The 22,153-nt window shown below is 38.4% G+C and overlaps 1 long non-coding RNA gene across 2 annotated transcripts in view; it reads right to left on the reverse strand.

Annotated features, from left to right (window-relative positions):
• Positions 1-19,818, reverse strand: part of LOC122185510 — a 29,470-nt gene extending 9,652 nt beyond the window's left edge. For both annotated transcript variants that reach the window (XR_006180895.1, XR_006180896.1), the window contains exons 1-2: positions 19,769-19,818; positions 10,358-10,474 (exon numbers count right to left, since the gene is read on the reverse strand). This is a non-coding gene — a long non-coding RNA (uncharacterized LOC122185510). The remainder of the gene's footprint in view (positions 1-10,357; positions 10,475-19,768) is intronic.
• Between the last annotated feature and the right edge of the window lie 2,335 nt (positions 19,819-22,153).

The raw sequence follows: 22,153 nt of genomic DNA on the forward strand, positions 1-22,153 counted from the left end.
CATAAAAGAACCTGAGAACTACTCCCTTATACAACAAATTCTGAGCTCTCATGTCAGTAATTTGTTTTTCAAAGCGTTGGCATGGTCCAACTATGCAGCATATTACCATCTTTCAGCTTGACTGTGGTTTGGGGAAACGGGTTAAGACTTCCCAATGTCTGCTCTGTGGTAATAATTCCAAAAAAAAGGTAGAGCTTCTTTTATTATCAATACCAAGTGTTACATAGTAAATATGTATCTGCCAAACGCGGTGAAATAGAGATAAATCTCACAAGAAGTTCTCTCTTTCTCCACATGCACAAAATCAAACAGACTAACAACTCTCCTGAACTTTCCTAAAGAAAATCCTTAGCTCTAGAGGTTGACTTGATGATGGAAAAAAATTTAGTTATTCTCTAAAGCACTGCTGTGAAGTCTCCTTCCACAGCTTTGCCACTGCTGTTCTCTATGTAAGGCTTGAATTGCTCTACTGGGAGCACTTTGTTTACTTTCCTTATTTGAAAAATTTATTACAATTGATGCAAACATCGTGTTATGACTCCAATATTAATAGTACCACATCAATAAGATGACTTTTTGTTGCACAGCCATGCATGGAAATTTTCAGAAGCTCTGTTGCGTATTCTTATCTATGTATTCGATGATGCAGAATCTTTCATAAACATGGAGACAAAGCAGAGTAAAAGATGACAATAATTCAAGAACAACATCAGAACATACAAAAAGTCAAAATGACCAAAGATAGTCAAAATTGTTTTCTATATCATACATGAAAATGTTGATGGAATAAGACTACGGAACTGATCCTGAATCAGCACAAGACAACCACGGGGTATCTAACAGCAGTCTGCAGCCCTAAGTGTCTCCACTGGAAGCTCTTTTGAGGCTCAAGTGGCAGATGAAGACAACTCCGATCAAGAGCAAAATCACCTATTTTTCCTTTGTGTCTCTTCCTCCTGGAGTCAGTACAGAAAAGCAATCAGTTCTACTTACACCTCCAGGAAAGCTGCATGGCAGACACATCATCTCCCTAGTTCCTCCTGGGGTTGAATGAGGCTGACCGTATTCCCTCAGCCACACAGCTCCAAAATTCAGCATTGGTTACACTGATGAGAAGCTTTGAGCCATCTCTGATGCTGCTATTTTGTGCCTGCTGTGTCAGCAGGGGACGCCGGGCCACGGCATCACTCTGTCCTCTTTCTGCCACTCACTAGGGAGGGAGGTGAGCAATGATCTCATTCCCTCAGGCTTTCTTACTCCACTGAAAACACAAAAGCCTTGCCAGTTGCCTTCTGTATTTGAGCTCAAACCCAGAATAGCAGCCACGTTCTCCAAACACACAAAAAGAAGAATTCCCCATCACGTACGGCATTTCTCTATGGGGACTGGCCTAAAATAACCAAATACAACAAAGCTGTAGAAAGCACCGAATTACCACATTTAATTTCACTGCAGAGCAACAACTGGAGTCACATCAGTGCATAAATCTCCAGCACACTGATGAATCAATTAAAAGATTTGAAAAACGCAATTTCAGCAAAGACGAGTTGGAATAACACAGGAATTTTCCATTACCAAAATTAAAAATACTGTTTTAAAAGTAGTAAATAATTTTTTGACCTCCAAAATATAAGCATTTTAACCAGCACTACCCTTGACAAAAAAAAATCTGCAAGTTGAGCACCACAAATACCCTCGTCTTCCTCAGCTCACACAAATCTTGGAGAAGCTTGCCAGAGAGCAGCCCTTAAAGAAGGTAATGAAAAGGGGCTGGTGTCCCTATATCCACCACTGGGAGATCCTCTAGCTTTCTCATCCCTACCACCCTCGAGGAGATTCTATCAACAGTGCTATGAGAAGATTAAGCACCATTTGAAGGTCTCCACCATGACCTGGATTAATGCCGAGTTACCACTAGATACTTTTCTGATATATTAGTGAATACAGCTGCTGCCCAGCTGAACCATTTTTCCTGCTATCTTGTCATTTTCTTTGTCATAATTGTTACAAAGAGGTTCCCTGCAACTCAGCTGCCTACTTAAAAGCTGACAAGTCCAGCCTATAATTGAACATGGTCCCTGCTGTTGTTTAACAGATTGCAGTTCCATTATGTGTTTTTCAAGTCTAAAAGGCTTGTGATTGTTATCCAGCACCATTCCACATTCTCAGCACCATGAGAAGGCTGCATAGACGAGATTTTTCAACAAAATTAAGGCAGCCAGTGAAAAGAACAGGAAATGAATCTTACTGATTTTTGTGTTGGTCCCAAATACAAAATTATCATACACTATTCTTGTTATAGGGGTGCTCTGCCCATCTTGCTTAATGAAGAAAAGAATTCTAGAGCACATGCTACAGGTGATCTAATAAGCCTCCTGCAGAAAGGTGAGAATTGCTTACGCTGATTACAACTTAAATCATTTTTAAGTGTTTTTAACACAGGTGAACATATCAAAACCATATCAAAACACATCAAAAGAAGGAAACCAAATGGCACTCAGCCAGATGTCCACCTCTGCATTACTATGCCCAAGAAATCCCAGATTATAGACCCCTGGCAATATCAGCAGTCCGAATATCTCATGTTTTAGTAACTGTTAGGTTCTTAAAGAAGTAACAGTGACACAACCTAGATAAGGAACTGGCGTAAGATGAAAAAGACAAGCTGCTGCTAAAATTAACACAAAAGTTCCTGGCTAAAGGGTGTTAAAAGCTATCAAGTGACATTGACTTCAGCGAAACAAGACCAAAAACCAGCCAACAAACTGCCAGACTCAATCACCATTGTCTCTGTTCCGCCTGCACTTAATGTCAGACGGATATGAGACGCTCGCAGAGATAACCCATGAGACACACTAATTCAGTGACTGAGTTCACTGACGAAAGTCAGAAGTGAACACTTGTCAAAAATGTCAGAAATACATTGAGGAAATAAAGCATTCGGGTCCAGATTTTTAATAAAATCTGGCCTGAAGAGAAAGAAAACAATATTTAATGATTCACTGCTTATAGCCCTTCCCCAATTGTTTGGATGTTAGTTCTTCTTCTAAAGTATATCAATTTTTGAGCTGGAAGAATAATTTCAGCAGTTCGAATAACGATAGCATTTTAATTGTGAATAAGCATTGACTCAACAGTGGAAAACACTTGAAAAACTGAACGTTTGAATTATATCAAATGTACATAAGTTATGTACATCATACTTATGTAGTATGATGTGGATGTAGGAGAAACTATCCAAGAATTTGAATAATTTGTCTCTCACCATTTCCTGTGCATTTTGTCACAAATAAGGCTTTTAACTCTCATACCTCCGCTTAAAGCACTACATATGGATCCTGCCTTTCAATATCTCTGTGAGGATGAACATGCCGTTGATAACTGAGAAATGAGGATGGAGATAAAGTTCAGATTAATAAAAATCTAGACCAATGGAGTACGAGCAGAATCAGCAAGAAGGAGGTATTCTATACAGTCTGTACATTGGAAATACGGTGTAAGTAATAAAAGAATCTAAGGCAAAGTGGAGGAACACAATCATCCTTTCTCTACAGGCTGACTACTTAAGGTCAGGTAAAACTGAACTGCTCTTTATTAGCAAGCAGCAGCCACAAAGGACAGAATCACAGAATGGCCCGGGTTGGAAAGGACCTCAAGGATCATGAATCTCCAACCCCTCTGCCACATGCAGGGCCACCAACCTCCACGTTTAATGCTAAACCAGGCGTGAGCAGCTCTATGTTCATACACACTCTGATGTATGCCTTGCCATTAGGAGATTATCACACTTGTAACCTCACCCCACACACTTCTGAGGACAGTACTCTGAACATTCACAGTAGTCATTTACCACCATAAAGCAGGTGTTAGAACAAAAAGCACAACCAAAGCAGCAGCACCTCTAGGATCCACCTCTAAAGTGGAATCCAGGTTTACTCACCATCTAATTTTAGCTATTGTCCACAAAGCCTTTGCAGAAAAACCTGAGGACAAGCCACCAGAGCTGCAGGGACCCAAAAACCTTGGAAAGCATAGATGTGGTTTGTGTACAGTATAGATTTAGTAATGCATCCACTGTATCAATCACTGTAGTAGAAACATCAATCACTTCTATCAAAACTAACTAATTCTTACAACCAGGTGAAGCAGAATAAGAGCAAGATAGAAAGGCTAACACTGAGTGTCACCATTCATAAATGTTGTATATAGGCTTCACATAGAAAAAAAAACTGCAAGGTCATTTCAGCAGATCCAGAGAATGCTATCGTACTGTATGTTGACTTCTAACATAACAAAGCCATCTGGTATGAAAACTCAAGTTCAGCAGATGCATTTGGAAAACAGAGCATTCATTTTTATTGTGCACTAAAATTAGATTTAAAGTGTGCTCAAATGCATAACTAAAACAGATTGTCCCTTCTAGCCTTGATGCTGTAGGAAACAGTGAGGACTGTATTTGTTGATTGTATGTTACAGACCTTTGGTCTGCTTCCTATATCTATCAAAATATTAAATGGGAAACTTATTTCCTTCTGATAAACATAAATCCAAATAATCATCTAAAATGGTCTCACACATCAGAGCCGTTCACAGTTTCTTGGGAAAGTACAGCATTTAACTTCAAAATTCGTGCTGTGTGAAAAGCCATTCATTTAGAAAAAATCAAGTCATTATTATTAGAATACCATTTTTTTTTTTTTTTTTTTTTTTAAGTAGCTACAGTCTTCAAAGCAAAAAAATTCTATACAAAGGAAAAACTGTGGACAAAAATGCAGGGCGAGTCCTACGTTTGGATCTTTAACCACCTTCCTGTCACAGTAAAACATGCGTTTGCATCTCCATTGCTGGCACATCTTTTTTGATTAAATGGAAACAGCTACTCTTACATTCCTGTTAGCATGACCCAAGTAGCCCTTCATACGTGGGTCCCAATCCATACATAAATTCAAGTAATGATGCAGCACAGTCCAGCTACAGATGTTTAGAATCTTTTCAACATTTGCAAATAACTTCTTGATTTAATGAGCATTTTTCCACCCACGATATACCCCATTACTGAGAACTTCTCTAAGCTTCACAATTTTGAGAAACTTCAGGCTGAGAAACCCAGAGTGAAGAGGTTGATAGTGCTGGTATTAGTAGAGAAAGGAGCAAGAGCAGACATATACAGTAGAGCAGCACTATAGAGATTACTCTAGCATAGAATGGTTACAAAAACCGTTTCTGCAGCTGCCTCCTGCAAGCAATTGAATGGCTATACACATGATGCACAACTCAGTTATTGCTTTGGTTGGGATGCATAGGCAGGTGCCTACGCAAGTGAAAGCTCTCATTTGCAAAGAGCACAATCTGAAGTTACAGTTCATTAGTCTAATGGCAATAATGAAATTACAGAGTGTTTAAAACATAATTAAAGCAGCCTGCAAAAGTGCAGGCTTACAGTGAAGGTTAGTTGAGGTTCTTGGGTAACGAAGGACAGGGCACAGCTACCTGTAGCAGCTACACATATGGACATGCATGCAATTTACCTGCAACACTCAGAGTAAATGACTGGAAGGCAGTGGAAGCCACTGGTATAGTGTTTGACAACCCTACCCACAACAGGAGGTTTGGAACTAGGTAACTGAGATTCCTTCAAACCCAAGCTATTCTATGAGTCTATGGTTCTATGACTAGAATAACAGAAATTACACTTAAGATCTAATCGTGCTTTAAGTTGCTGTTTTGATTTCAAGCTCGTAACAAACTCATTCCAAAACTTGGGACTTTCTTTCCTCAGAGATCCCTTTAGGGCTAAATAACCACATAGGCAGTGTAGCTCAGGAAAGATTCACAGTGCCTTCAAAACAATGCGCAAAGAATCTGTCTATGGCCTTCAAGTACTCTTTCAAAAATAGATGTGAATTGGCCAGCTGTTGGCAAACTTCTTCTTTGTATAGTTCTGATTCCAGAACTGATTTCTTCAGAAAGACAAGTACACAGCCTGAACAGGATTGTATACCAGCATGGGGCAGTTGATAGTTAGATATGACAAGCTGTAACAAAACCAATACCATTTTCTTCACTAACTGTTTACAAAAAATGCTTGCAGAGTTGCCCATTTTGACCTGTACAGATATGGCAAATTTTTCCATATCCTAGAGCCACGTGTCTAACCCTGGATGCTGTACATGCTCACAATGCACAATCCAAACCCTTAAAATTTCGGTTTTCTCCCCATTCTCTACCCAGGAATAATGGAGATTATGGAAACTTCTCCACATTGATGCCAGCAGCTTAAAGGGATGTAAGAAAGGAGGGAAAGAACAGAATGTAAAGAGAGTGTCTTTTTCACCCTCTGATATCAGCTTTTTGCTCAGGCTTATGAGAATCCTTGCTTCCCCAGAGATCTAAAACAAAGTAGGAGTTCAAATGGAATATCAAGTGATCTTTCCCATTCTCTTAAAGAAGTGCTCAATAGAAATGATGCAAGGTTGAACAGGCAACACCACCTATCTGAGGAAACTTGGCTCTGATATCTACAGCTTTATACCCATTAAAGGTATAACAGTGAGGAGAGAATACAGAAAAGGGCAGACTTGAAGCCGAGGCCTTAAAAGCGATAAAAGCAAAGAACAGCACATCTCACTTCATGCCTAGGATTCTTTTAAATTTTATATTATTTGAATCCTCAGATCAAGTATCTGCACTGTTATGGAGAGACCCACGTGGACAAAGTTTTCAGGTAGCTACCATACAAGCAAAACTCAGCCACACTTGAAACGTGTTTGGAAATAGCAGAAAGAAAATCCTGATCTCAATACAGTATTCATCCATGTCAGATGGCGACTTTAGGATGAATTTGGATTAATTACCAAACACATTCCAGAAATTCTACTATACTTTTTGTGGCTCAGAGATCAGGTATCCATTATAACCTCTGTTATAAAGAACAGTAATGCCAAGTTGCTCTACTTCTCTAACAGATAGTTTGGTCTTGAGGAATCTCCCCACCTCTCCTTCTTCCATGATATAGTCATATTATTCAGGTTATGCAATGACTGTATTTGCAAATCTTTCCCCACTCCTCAAGATAATAAAACACGAGATTCAGCATTAATTTATCTCTCTCCTCTGAACTTGGCACCTCTGAAATGCTGCAGTTCATGTAATGGAAGTGCACTTCAGTGAACTTGCTATAATGATAGCATAGTTAGAAAATTTAGACTCCAATTAAAATGAGAATCAGGCAGAGATAAAATACCATTCGTGGTAAAATTGTTGCGTTAAATGTAGGAGTTCTGGCCACTAAACAGAAGATACATAGTTATTATGCTCAGTTCTATCTGTGATATTCTGATCACTCTTAAACACCATTTCAAATAAAATAAGCAACCTCGCTGGTGCAGTATGAAACTGATATCTTAATTAATATATTCTCATTGCAGTTTCTCTTTAACTGAGCACTGGAAGAATCTTCGAGAATTCTGTGACTAACATCCCTTTGGTGCTGACAGCACTGTTACATTTCATTTTCTTATTCCTGTGATTCTCCTAACTTGTTCTCAGGCTTGCAAGCACCAGCACAGTTTGCTCTGATTAAAAAAGGGAAAGAGTCATCCTCTCAAAGAAACAAGTTTTAATCTCTCAAATTGTACTCTGATTAGTCTTTTAGCAAGAATTTTACTGAAAAGAATTATCTGAGGATTCTGTTTCATGTGTTCTCACATCAAGAAAATATTTAAACGATAGAAAGTTAGCTGAAGTCAATTTGAATTCAAAATGTTAAGACAATCAAGAAATGAAACTACTAGGTTGTAGGAAAAACTGCAATGCCAGCTTTATACAATTTCCCATTTGCTGAAGTTATGAATATTCAGAATAAGGGAGGAAATAATTTATGGGCTGTTTGGGCACTGTGTGGAGTGTCACTGTCCCTGAGGAGTGCTGGCTGCATTTTGCCTGAAGCCTCACAGCGCAGACAGGAGCATACAAATAGTTACGTCTTTCTGAGTCTACACACATGGGAACAGGATAACCTCAGAAAACTCCATCTCAGACAAAAAAGTTTGTGAAATGAGATGCATATCTTCACGCTGATATGCAGCTATGCTTGGGAAGTTCTGTGGCTAAGAAGCAAGGCATTCTCTGATTCCTGACAGCACTTATCTTGAGAAATGTCATTCAACACAGGTTGCCTCACGATGATTTCTTTTCTTTTCGGTGGAAAAACTGATTTACCACAGCACATGAGGTCCAACAGATCCAACAACACCCACTGCCTCTCCAGTTATCACCACTTGACAGGATCACCAGTTTTTCAGCCTGCTTCCTTTCCTACTCCCTAAAGCAGCATGAACTCAGGTCATAAGAACTCGTGCAAGTTGAAGAAACGCATCCTTACTTTATTGTTAGAAAGGCTGTCCACAGGTGCATCCTTTAAACATCTACCCTAGGTTACTGCGTTTCCTACTGCATATAGAAGTTATGGCTTACTTTTGGACAGCTATTCTCTTGTATTTTCTCTTCAGACACTCCCCAAAAGTTTTTCAATGAGAAATCACTGCTAAGAACAAGGAACAAAGCAAGTCACGGTGAGAACTACCTTTGCTTTATTACCTTTATGCCCTTATGTAGCCTCAATACAATAAAAAACCATGGTTTACTGCTCCTGCACTACTATGGGTAAGATTCTGCCCAGAGACTCTTAAAGAAAGCAAATGATACACTTGGTCAGTAAATTTCCACCTTCCCTTTCTTTATGGTAACATGTTTATGGGCACATGTGCTTAACAATGCCTTCTTACATTCCACTGCTGCTCATTAAAGTATACTATTTGGTTAAAGGATAATGAGATGGAGTAATGTGTGAGACATCTAAAAATACTGGTTGCTGCTTACAGATTATTTCTGGTTGACTGATGCAATTGTGCAGTATCACCTCTAATCCAGTGGGTAAAACTGGCATTAAGCCTGTTGTTCAAACAAACTCAGGGCCTGAGATGCTCACAGTAGTTCCAAAAGATTTTGGAAAAGCAAATTCTTTACTGAAATATTTCTGTGATTACCCCAACACACCATATGCTTTTATCCCCACTGTATCCTCTGGCTTCACTAAACCTGCCTACAAAAAGCCTTCTCAATGCTGTTACTTTCCATATCATTATCTAAACACAAATTCTATGAAATCAGTTTATTACCCTTTGAAGTTTATAATTGTAATACCTATTTAGGCACTACACAACAGATACAATCAATTTATTGTACAAAAAATAATTTAAAAGATACACATTCTACCTGTAACTTCATAGCATGCAAAGGATGTTCCTCAAACCATCTGTAAGTCATGAGGCATCATTATTTGCTTACCGCCTTCTTTGTGGGCTACCTTAAACCCCTAACTAAAACCAAATTAAATTAAAACTACATCAGGGCCAATTATCCTCCTTGACATTCTAAATTTTCTACTCTTTTCTTTTCCCTTCCCTTAAGGCCAGACACAGCAGCCATCTCCATGGCTGGGAAGGACTCAAGACAGCTCTTGCAGAGCTCTACAGCACCATTCTAGGTGCTGGCCAAAGGTATGAGCAGCCACAAGCTGAAGGGAGCACAGAACTGCTGTACTCAACATTCTATACCCATACGATCACGCATCACACATGGCCAGGTTTTGCACTGACCCAAAAATAAAGCTCCTTGAAAGGAGTATGTGGCAAGTTGCAAGTAAACATTGCTTTCCTACAACAAATGGTTGAAACTTTTTGCCCATTTAAGAGTAAACAACTTTGAGTAATGTCAAGGTATCACACTCCATGCACTTAATCATAAAAGCATACTTCAGTTAACTCCTGGGTACAAGTATATAATCTGCAAGCCCCAAAGTAGCACTAGAAAAGCACAGTGACTCAGAAATATTGTTCCTAAGCACAATGCTGTCTTAAATGTTGTGGGAGTTTTTGTCCTTTTAATTAGTGTGCTGTGCTTAAATGACAAGACAGCAGTTCGACGAAAAGGAGAATCGTTAAGTCACTTCATTTTGGCTGCTTATCGTACACCTCATATTTTTGTGCCTCCAAAGCACTGTGACCAACTAGGCAAATAACTGCATGAAGTACACATTGAAGGTACAGGACAGAGACCTCAAGCTCTCTTACACCACTAGCACAGTTGGTAACTAGCTCTCTACTTTATGTCTGAACTAGAGATTGCACATAGACTGAACACAGGTAGTGATGGCTACAAAATGGAAGTGACTAGAATTGCCTTGTAGTATAAGGCATATACTATATATATACTATATATATAGCAGAAATAAAGAACTGGATTTGCTTAAATTGTGCAAAGTCATACTTGGTACACATCTGAATGCATCACACACCTGAAATTCTGTAGTATTTAACTTGGAAGAGTGTGCAGAAGTTGAAAGAGCTCTTATCTCCCCTCAGTTATACTGGGTCACTCAGTGCAGCTAGTGGATGAAGTTCTTCCCTCATATCTGAAAAAGGAGCAGTGATACAGCTGAAGGAAGCACCATGAAACATTTGGTTTTCTTTTTAAAAGAAGTGCCGTTGCAAGGTTTGAAAGAGAATAGCTTTCAAAAAGTTCAAAATACCCTTTCACTCCAGATCCTTCATGGCATTCTCTTCAGAGTACACAGCAATTCTTCACATCACATTTTGGTATCAAGCATCCCATCCAACACCACCAGTTTTTCCAGCCCCCTGCAGAAGATGTGTTCAGTTACATCCTAGTCAATGTGAGAGAATTAGGAACTTCAATCCAGATCCATGGGAGGTTTTAAGGTGCACATCACAGCCTTCATTTGTCATTCTAAGGGGTTCAGATGTTTTTATGAGCTTTCTGCTACTATTTGTCCATTAGCTGGTTTAGATTTGGAAAGGAGGCGGCTATGAGGTAAAACCAGATAAAATCCAATTTAACTTTCAGGAAAATAAAACTGTAATTATTTAACTTTTCGTACTGAGCACCTTCCAGAAGTGACAGAAGGAGATAAAACTTTCAGCAACTCTGCCTCGGGTTTTCCTACACCATCAGAGATTTAACTTTTCAATAATTGTCTCTTCAAATATAGAAAGTGAGTGACAGATTTTAAAACAGACAGGCACACACACCAAGTAATCAACATTTAATTTGGTAGACTGACCACAACAAGAATTCATTTTGTCAGGGTTTTTTTTTCTTCCCTCAAAGAACTGAAGCCAGCCATACAATAGCAATATTCCAGATGGCTGTACAAAGTCCTCTGTCTCTTTCAACAAAATGTTGATCATGATCCAAGAAGCAGGAAAGTGCTTCTGATGGACACACGCATCTTTCTGCAATGTGACAAATCATACAAAATAAAAGAAAAGCCACCTCATTTACAAAGCAGATGTCTGAGCTGGGGATGAAATTTGGAAGATTAGAAGGGGAAAACAGGTATGCAACAAGGCCAGTAATTATTTTTTTTTTTTTTTTGCCTTCCCTTGTTAAACCTATTAATTAGAGAACATTTTCCTACATTTACAACTCCTAACTTAGATGAATATAACTGAGACTTCATATGCCTCTTTAAACCAAAATTTCCTGTCATCTGTTTGTTTGGGTTTGTTTTTTGTTTTTGTTTTTTTGTTTGTTTGTTTGTTTTTGTTTTTTGTTTTTTACACTTCACTAAGAATCACACTGGTGTTTGCTGTGTTTGCTCACTAAAAATGAAGCTAGCAACTAGCAAGAGACTTACAAAAGCTAATTTTTTTTTCCACCATGTAAAATTATTAATTGTTACCTCCATGCCTGCATTTTCTGTGCTACCAAAGGAATCCCTAAATGATTGTGAATCTCAGCACATATCCTGCAAATCTTAATTCTTCCTCACACTTGGCCCATGGTAGATTTTTCAAAAGAGGCAGCCTTAATTTCAAAATTGAGTTTTTAAACAGTAATCTTGTATCAAAAAGCAAGACTTTAAATGCACCAAATTTCTGGTGTCACTTGGATACATTCCTGAAAGGGCACAGGCTCCATGCTTAAGAAAAAAAAACAAACTATTCCCACAGTTCCCTTGCCTTATTCATTGAGATCCATAACTTACACAAAGACTTCATAACATCCTTATCAAATAGCGTTTTTTTCCACAGATAGCAAAACAAGAATTAAAAAAAAAAAAAAAAAAAAAAAAAAAGAGCTAAGAAAGAAATTATCATCTTCATTTACCTGGTTGCTGTGTAGTTAAATTACTCAGATGCACAAGAAAACCTAGATTCAATCCCTTTCTTGCCCAAAGGAGATTCAAGTTTATAACTCGCTTCTTGACAGGTCAAACTTTTGGTGCCATGCAACCATCAAATGAAGCTAATTCTGCTTTAAGAATAGCTGCTAAAGCCAAGCAATTTCACCAGGAATAATTAAATGTTCAGTAGGTTAAAATAAGAAAGCAAACACAAGCAGAATTTTCTAGCATAACTTTTATGATACTTTTATATAAGCAGTGACACCATGTTAAGTCCTCGTATAAAATATTAAGCACTTTCTTGAAAGCAGACTTCCCTCACAACCTCTAAGATTTTATATGTGATATCTGACACCAAATTCACAGCAGCTTCTCTCCAGCTTATGTCAGCATAACTCCCCCAATTTCAGCTGAACCAAGCTCACAGCAAGTTTTACAGAAAGATTCTCTCTTGACAGCTCCATCAGTGTAATAGCAGGTATTTTCTACTCTTGCACAGTGGTAGTTTTCTACTTTTTGGATGGTAGCATCGTGGTTCCACTGCCTGTTTACAGAATACCCACCAAATTCCACCAATGTTATACTCCATAACAAATATTTGCCTTTGATCATTTGAGCAATAAACGCTGTTACTGGCTTGCCATTCCTCTCTGCTTAAATTCCTCCCGTATTTCTAGTACATCAGACTGTAATGAATGGCTCACAAAAAGAGAATCAGCAATAAAAGCATTGGTGCCTCATTCAAGCACAAGTTCTGTGCTACTTTACCTCTGTGTAGGATAACTTTCACAAGTGAAAACATTCATTTCCTTTGCTACATGTGAATATGACAAGCCTTAGTTCTTAAACATAGCTTTTCATCGTATTTTATTTATTTTTCAATATGACAACATTGCAGAACAGCATTACTTACACAGCAATATCAAACTCACGCATTATGCTTGGTCATATTCTGCCAATTTCCAGAGATTTTCAGGAAAATTTTTTCAGAAACTTCAGGGACTTAACAATAAAATGCTGCTTTAGTTTAATGTCAAGCAGGCACATTGATAGTTATCTTTCAAAACAGTATTTCAAATCAATTTAAACAATTTATTTTGTTTCTTGAAACCCATTCCCTCCTTGTCACCTCCTGCAGAAATTCCTATCTTGCTCAGTCCAGATGCTTTCCACAAGTGCTCTTCCATTCTTTTCCCTGCTTCTGCACGTTCTATTTATGATAGCAGCAGAGAAAAAGGAGCCAGATGATCATAGCAGTACCTACCATCAAGTCGGTCTAAGGAGAGATCTCAGAACTCCACAACTCCTAAAGGAACTACGTAATGCAGCAATTAATTTAGTTGCTAATTCACCACTGGAAAATGATAAGCTATAACATGATACTATTTTAGATAAAGTACGGAATTCAGATTCTTGTAACTCCCTCTAAATAAAATCCAGCTCCTCATTAAACAGAAAGAAAATGTTGAGAAAGAGACGCTGACCTAAGTTGTTGGGTGAAGGAGGATTAGTCAGTATCAAACTTTCAGGTTCATAAGCCACACACGGAATCATAAGTAATAAGTTTCAAAAGTGAACTTCGGCATATCTGAATGTGGTAAAATGCCAATTAAGATTCCTCAAGACTCTTATGAGATTCAGCAGACAACAGATTTAGAATATCGGTAGTTATTTCAAGTATGAAACAGAAACACAAAATACTATTAACACTTTCTGCAGCTACTTATGTTTCTACAGATTGCATGTGCACAAAGCCAAAAAAAAAAGATAAAAAGATGTATATGTGAAGGTATAATGTACATGACTGTGATTCAGTGAGCACAATGCTGATAAAGAGTGAGGCCCTAAGCGATTTGCGTCACGAATTAATGGCTTCATTGAACTTTCATAAAGACTTCCTGAAGAACACAGTAACCATATCAATATCTCATTTACAACTCCTCACAAGCAGATAGGTTTGTAGTTTGGTAACAAAGCATGGATGTGCTACGGCTTGAACTCTGCAGTTAGAAAGGTCGCACTGGTTGTTCAACACCTCAGCCGAGAGTTCAGCTGCGTTAGCGCCGTACTGTACACTGCAACCTGTTAACCCACAAAAAAGGTAAAACACCCTGGAAAAGTTCAGTTAAGCACCATAATTATGCTCCATGGGCCTGATAATGAAGCAATCCTTATTGCTAAAGAACTACCCCAAGAGTCTTCCAGCAGCGGCAGGCTACAAGCCGTCACTGTCAGAATGACTTCTCTCTTGGGTGTCTGGTCGTTGGTGGTTCAGCACAGATTCCCCTTCCTTGACAAATGACAATTGCTCATACCGTGATTTTCTTTCTACTCATTTTCTTTTATAGGTGGCTCTATTCCCAATGCTCTAATGTAATTCAGCTTCATAGCATGTCTGGTTATATTTCTTCTACAGATCGCAATTACATTTCTAAACCAGTCTTTGTGTTGCTATGAGAATCAGACAATAGGAAAAAATTTTAAAGTTTCAATGAGGAAAATTTCCATAATATGTGGTGGCTGTCACAATCTTCCTGATAGAAATAATTACTCCTCCAATGTAACTACACTAAACCACCAAGAAATATGGATAAAGACTCATCCATCTGTGCAGAGCTCTCTCATAAATGCATATGAAAAGGGAGCTAAATGCAGAGATTAGTATACACTGAGATGGGCAATGGAACACATGTTAAGGCAGCAGGCTCCCATGACCATGGTCCTGAGATGGGGAAGGTATTAACTTATTCTTTTTATCAGTATTGAGAAAAAGCTACATACGATACACTGTGATTTTGAGTAAGGCTATGCTTTGCCTTCCCATGATCCACCAGGTTATAGATGCTAATTCTCCCACATTTCTGACTGAAACTCAGAGTATCCAAAAACAAAAGCACAAGCTGCCACAGCATGAGCTAACAACGCTTTTTCTGGGGCAAGAGAAAACTACTCATCTGCAAATAACAGACATCGCTTACTTATAAAAAAACATTGCTTTCATGGCTGCATCAGAGAACAAAAGAATAATTGAAAAGCCTTCTTCCGTGATTTTGTTGTGCTGTTCCTACCTAAACTCTAGGACGGTACTATTTATTACTAGATGCACCGCTCGGATCAGCAGCACTTTAGCATACTGGCTACCAACCCAAACATTGCAGCTTGGATGGAGGTACTCTGGCACTGCTTAATTTTCTTCTTCACGTACCTGCACAGCACATAGGAACAGCAGAACTCAAAACCTACCAGTAAACCTGGTTAAATGAGCAGCAAGGCAGCAGCTCTTAGGGAACTTCATCAGCTTATCTATATCCAGATAAGCAATTAAGTTACCTCTGGCGGCAATTGCTGCAAAGTAAATGTGTCTCTGGGCAGTAAAGAAGTGCTTTTGTGTATTCATAGATTGCAGTGAGAAAGCATTGCAAAATATATTAGCAGAAAGACAGAACCTCCATGTAGATCTGTTCTGTTGCCCTCTAAGACCTAATCAAAGAACAACTGTTAAGCTATTCTTTAACTACAGTGGTGCCAAGACAGAGGCTTTATTCAAGACTTGTTCAAAACTTGGATACTGACTACTCCAGAAATCTGCAGGGAAAGGTTATGGTAAACTCTGTGCTATCTTACCTGTGCAAAGCAATCTTCCTCTCTTCCAGTGAAAAATCACAACCTATTAATGCAGCCCAACATTGTTTGGAGTACCAACAATTTCCAGAAGCCATAGAGATCTCATTCCATGCCTGACCATCCCCAGTGACCATCACATCCTCCATAGCCACAATGGCAAGGAGGCAGTCCTCCAAATACGTTTCAGCAGAAAAGTAAGCTGAACAACAAACTTGACAGCCTAAGGGTGGAATTGCACCTGCAGCGCAAAGCAACTTGAGCCCAACAGCGCTATAAACTCTTCATCCAGGAAAAGTGCTGCTGAGACACTGCCCTGCAGCAAACTCAATAGCAGGCTCAGCTAATAGCTGCAGGGCTCTTGTCTCCAGAGACCCCATCTAACTGATGGGAGATCTGCTGATTCAGAATGGAGTCACTTCAGTTTTCTATACTGCTAATATGGCCATCAAAACAGTCAGTACATAATAAACTCCTTCTGACTAAGCATCTAACGAGTAATGAGAATTAACTATGGAAGACTGGGATGTCTAGAGTCATGAGCCCTGTAACCCGTGTTCATACACACCAATCCTTTTTTTCCTTTAAAGCACTCAAGGAAATGCAGTTCAAAAGAACATTGGCTATGAATGACTATTTTAAAGAGCTACCAAGAGCTAGCCTTTCTTAGCAGAGAAGACCCAAAGCACCTATAGATGAATAAATGCTGTATGCAAATGCTTCAAGCTGCTTCTGCATGAGCTACAGCACCCCAAAACATCCACTGTGACTTGAATCATTATGCCATCCTCCTTGAAGGTGAATATTCAGGACAGAGAAAGCCAACAGTTGTTCTTAAAATACTAGAAATGATTGTTATTTGGAAGTCATCTTCAGTGTAGTGCTTTTTCCATTCAGTAAATATCTTGTGCCTCTGTTATCTTACTTGAAATATGAAGTATCACAATATTTAGAAATACTTCCATGTTAAAAACAAACACGAACCATTTTTCATGGCTTTTGAACTCATTCCTTGCCTTTAGAATTATAAATTAAACCATCGAATCCATAAAGTGACTGTAAGCAATAATAACACTACTACTTGAAACACACTTCAACTGGAACTCCTACTAATTACCAGTTTGTTTATGTCAGATAAAATTAATGACCATTGATCTTCTGAACTACACCAAAATCAAATTCTGTTTGATAGTCTTGGGGAGCCAAAGCCTTCCCTGGCATTAGTCCATCTAACCACAGACCAGAAAGGTAGTAGTGACTTATCTTACCCTTTGTAACCCTACCTGACAGATTCAAACTTATCTCCAGCCTTCTTCAGAGAAGTGGGAATTTTCCACTGTTTCTGTCTTACTCAGCCCTACTGCTCACATTTAAAAATTCAAAAGCAGTCATGAGTTTGCAATAAATGAGAAAGTACAAAAGGAAGCGTCTACTCAGCTCTGAGATGGAACAAAAGAAGAAAATTGCCTATAGCTGGCTTCACCCTGCCTTTTCACAGCAATGAGATTCATTACACGTATGCTTCTCTGAATTATTTTAATCCCATCACTGTCAACACAAGTTCTTCACAACACAACGCAAGCAGTCAGGAGATATTGATGGCTTTATTGGAACTGCTGACCACTTTGTTACATCTAGATGCGCTCCCCCTGTATGGAGAAATTAAGAGATGCTGTGGTGTTGTTTCTGATCATAATGTAGCAGGAAGTCACACAGATCTAAACCTCAGAGTTGCTCAGGTTGCATTTCAATCCTGTAACTTAGGGGATGCTGCCATCAAGAGTTTTGAAGACATAAATGGCACGCTGACAGCCGTTGTCAGTGAGGACAATGAAAATTGGCAGCTCTAGCCAAGTATGAAGCATGACAAATTGCAGGAAAGCAAAAGGAAGACAGTGTTTCACTCAATTCAGAAGTGAGATGACATTTGCTAGGAAACTGATGGGAATTCTTCAGGCAGTCTACAAGATGTGCTAAATGTTACTTGCATTATAACAAATCATAAGGTATCAACTGCAAAAATCAGTTGCCTTTGATGAAGACTTCTCTAGAAGAAAAAAATGCAGAGGCAATTAGACAACTGAAACTAGAAATATGGTGTACTTTAAGTATCTTTGAAGCATGAAGGACCTAACAAAAACATTTAATAAAAGAAAATATCAAATCGCTGCAGCTCATCAGGCTGACAGCATCTTGAGCTTATGGAACACTTAGCAGGTTTCCCTCTTCTCTTTACACCTACACTAGCAATATGCTTCCAAAAGCACATTCTTCTCTAAGATAAAGCCATCTTCAGTATGTTTATCTGTTGTTTCTTACCACTGAAGTGAAAGAGTCACTTCTCCTTCACTAAAAAGAGATGTAAACTCATAGCATCAATGCCTACAAAATAGAAAAGTTGTTTAAACTGCAGCCTATATTTGCTTATAGCAATAGGATTTTTATTTTTACACATTTGGAGGGGAGCTGTTTGCTAAACAGACTTTGTTTTGTCTGCTGATCACATTTTTCAGCTATCATAATGCTTTGATCAGTTTAGGATTGGAGTATGATGATTTCCCATCGCACTGCAAAAAAAAAAAAGTGTATATCTATCTATATACAGACATACACCATCATCTTTTTAAGCACTACTGGTCATCCCAAAAGAATTTTTAGCAAACTGATTTTAAAGAAGCTTTTTAAAAAGCATCCAAACAAAATACAATAGTTTCCTTCTAAAAGGAAAACCTCTGGGAAAAAAAAAGCAGCCATATTTTTAAGCATAAAGAATTCACACAACAAATTGCTTATACACCTTACCAGAAAAAAAAAAAAAGAGAGCATCTCTGAATTTCAAAATTACCTTCAAGAAGTAGAAAACAAACTTGAGCTAGATCTAAATGGCATCAGTAGCAACGCTACATTCTTTTGGTAAATCATGAAAAACAGCATTTATCATTATTTTTCTTAATAGTTTGACATTTGCATCACTATCAACCTACAGAGCAGCGATCCACAGAAGCAGCACTAAGGGCCCACAGCCCCTTTCCTCCCCATTGAGAGCTGTTCAGTTAAACCTTAGCAGAGTCTCAGTCTACCACATCAGTTCACCCTCTTTGACCCCTCCATGGCAAGAAGAGATAACTGCAGCAGATTAGCAAACGGCACGTTTAATTACATACCTGCTTCACTAAGCTAAGCAAGTGGCCCTCAACACCTCAGCTAAAAGCACAACACTTTGTTGCAATCTGGAGCAATGCACAAAAACTTCTTCCTCATTAGATTCTTGTATCATTAATTCCAGCAGATAATGGTTCCACAATTTATTAAGAAATCCTTCTTATTTCATAATAATAATTAAAACAAAACAAAACATTAAGTTGACTCTGGAGGAGCTTTTCACATTACCAGTTTAAAAGTAAGCCTAATCCAGGAATGCAGACTCTGCACAGCACACACAACAAATTGCATTACACATTTTAGAACCGATGTATGGATTTCACAATAAAACTTTAAGCATGAGTATAAACAGCATCCTGATGCTCCACATATATTAGGCATTTTAAAAGATGCACGTTACCACCAAATAAAACTTATCACAAACTGTGCAGAAAACACGTAATTCATAAAGAGCTGAACTGAATAGCTGAATTATCCTTGCATACCAATACTGCTGGTTCCCCAAGAGACTTAAGCAGTTGGAAGCTCTGTAGTACATGAGGGGAAAACCAACAACAAAGCGCATTCTTCAGTATTTTTGATAAAAGACAGTTAGGAAGATATGAAATCCCAAACATTGCCTTCTGTGTAAAAAAGAAATTCTTTAATCTCCATAAAAATATTACAAAATAACAATAATAATAATAATAACAACACTCTACATCCATTTTCTTGCGCCTCTTAAATAAAAGACCACAAAGAAAACCTCTTGTGAAGAAGTAGGAAAACAGTTCTTACTCACTATGTATCCAAACTCAGCTACAGCTCTGAAGTGACCCAGCATCTCTTTGCACTGCAAGAAAGCAGTGGGGTTTCACTTCACCATTTTTATCACCACAATCAGCATCAGCTGTTGAGCTCAGCTCTGTAAGCTGTAATGTGGGGAAAATCTATGTCAGGTGCTCCCATTCTGGAATTAAATGTTGCAAGTCCCAGCTTCTAAGGCAGGTGGTGTAAATCTTTGCCTCCTCCCCACTGAAATTAATCCTTCTTTGGTAGAGGAGAAAAATCACTTCTGTGTCTCATTAACGCTTCCTACTCTCAAGGATAAGATTTGCCATCTTTAATTGATCATTTCCCTGATTTTTCTCTCTGCTTTATACCCATGAATTCAGAGCAAAACCAATGAGAAATGAAGTAACTGCTCTGACAAATGCTGCAGTTGAAGAAGAAAGAGGAAAAAAATGTAAATAGATGGCAAGAACAGATACAAAGTCCTATGGCTCAAAAGCTTAACAGTGTGATTTCAGAGAGCTCAACTTAATCCAAATGCATATCAACATGTTCTTGAAATAAACTCTATTCCTTAAAATAAAAACATTTTTTAAAGTCTTTTTTCTTCCTCACCTCTGCTAATTTTGTCACAGTGTGAAAATCCTGGTATTATCAGACATCCTACTCTCCCCTTTGATCGTAACAAGACAAAGAAGTTCTCCTCTTCAGTGAGAAAAATGAGGGAATGAGGAATAGCAAGAAAAAGAGAAAGCTGATGAAACCAAAAAACTAATTAAAAAGTAACACTGCTTGCCATGTAGAATCATTTCTCTCCTTTCATAATGGTTCCTGGAGCTCCGCTGAACTTTGCAGGGTCGCACAGAACAGCAAACCATGCATATGTATGGCAGTTCAAAAATAGCACTGCAGTGAAGGTAATTGAATGGAATTAGGGTGTTTTTCAACTTCAGTAACTGAAGTAGGTATAAAGGGAGCCCTCAGACTCCGTATGCTTCCTGCACGGTGGCCTTTGGTTTGCTTCATGTCTTAGAAATTCTACAGGGAAGACAGCCAAAGAGAAAACGACAGTTGCTCAGCTTTTACATTACAGTTCAGATGGATTTAAGTCTTGTCCTTTATTTTTGTGGCAGGAAAATAAAAGGGATGACATGCAGGAGGATTCTCTATACTGTCATGAGCGTACTTGTGAGCTTGTTTTTATAGTGCTGGACTCAAAGGATGCAATGTTCCTTCCCAAGAACACAGCAGACTGAATCGTGTAATGGCAGGCACTGCTGTTTTAAATTGTTTTAAGGTCACTGAATGGAAACATACTGGCAGCAAAACTTGCTCTAGGTTTCATCTTAGCAATATCATGTCATGGTGTCAGAGTATACGAATGGGGAGGGAACCACCAGCAACAAAGGGCATCTAATGACTGTTCTGATGAAATGAACCTCAACAAGTAAAACCATTGAAGTTTAAGTACCCCAGTACCAACTTGTTTGCAATTGGCAAATTCTTGGAACACGGTAGCTCTGAAAATCAGATGGCTAATAGAACGTTTTCTGCCCTTTTGCATATTTTGAAATACATATTAAATGTATTTATTAATTCTGCAGTTGGCAAGTCAAAGCTGCTATTCCCACCAAAGAAGCTCACATGTTAACGGAGCAAAATCCACCATATACTTGCTTACATTTCTGAATGTCAGCACTCCTCACACAGAATACTGCTGATTAACTCTTAATTGCATGCTATTAAAAATGCCACCACTGGATTAAAATTTCCGGAAAATAAGAGGCTGGTGAGCAGACGTGTCAGCACAGCTCCAACTGCAGTGGTTTGGTGATGATGCAAAAAATCAACAGCATTACACAGAGAGGTTTCACTGTGTCTAAATAGAGAAATTTGAAACAGAACAACAATCTGCCATTTTATGGACCAGTTCAAAGTCTAAAAGTGGCTCTACTTATAAATACCTTTTTTTCTTTTTTTAAAAAAAGAAAGTTAAAAAGTCCTCAAGATGTTTTGCTTTTAACATTTCAAATCTTTATGTACCGCTTTAATAAACAGGTAGACGAAAAGCTTTAATCTCTCTCTTTTATTCATAACAAGCATAAATGCACTTCCTGTTGATAGCCTGATTTTAGATGAAGGGGAAACCATCAAAACAAGATCCAAAAGTAAACTCCAAAGGAAAGAACAGTGTATCCGAGTGCCTTTGCTTGGAACACCTGCAATACAAACTCATGATAACAAATGGACATCTGTAGATGGAGTTAGTGTGAACAGCACACACTACTCCCACATGTTGTGTATTTGAATTCATTAGGGTGCCTCAGTACCATCAGCATGATTATGAACAAAAATCCCAATGAGAATAAAGGAACCAGCTACAAAGCAGTG

Source organism: Lagopus leucura, unplaced genomic scaffold, assembly GCF_019238085.1.
Source record: "Lagopus leucura isolate 7727_CA_CO unplaced genomic scaffold, USGS_WTPT01 Super-Scaffold_100029, whole genome shotgun sequence".
Taxonomy (NCBI): Eukaryota; Metazoa; Chordata; class Aves; order Galliformes; family Phasianidae; genus Lagopus; species Lagopus leucura.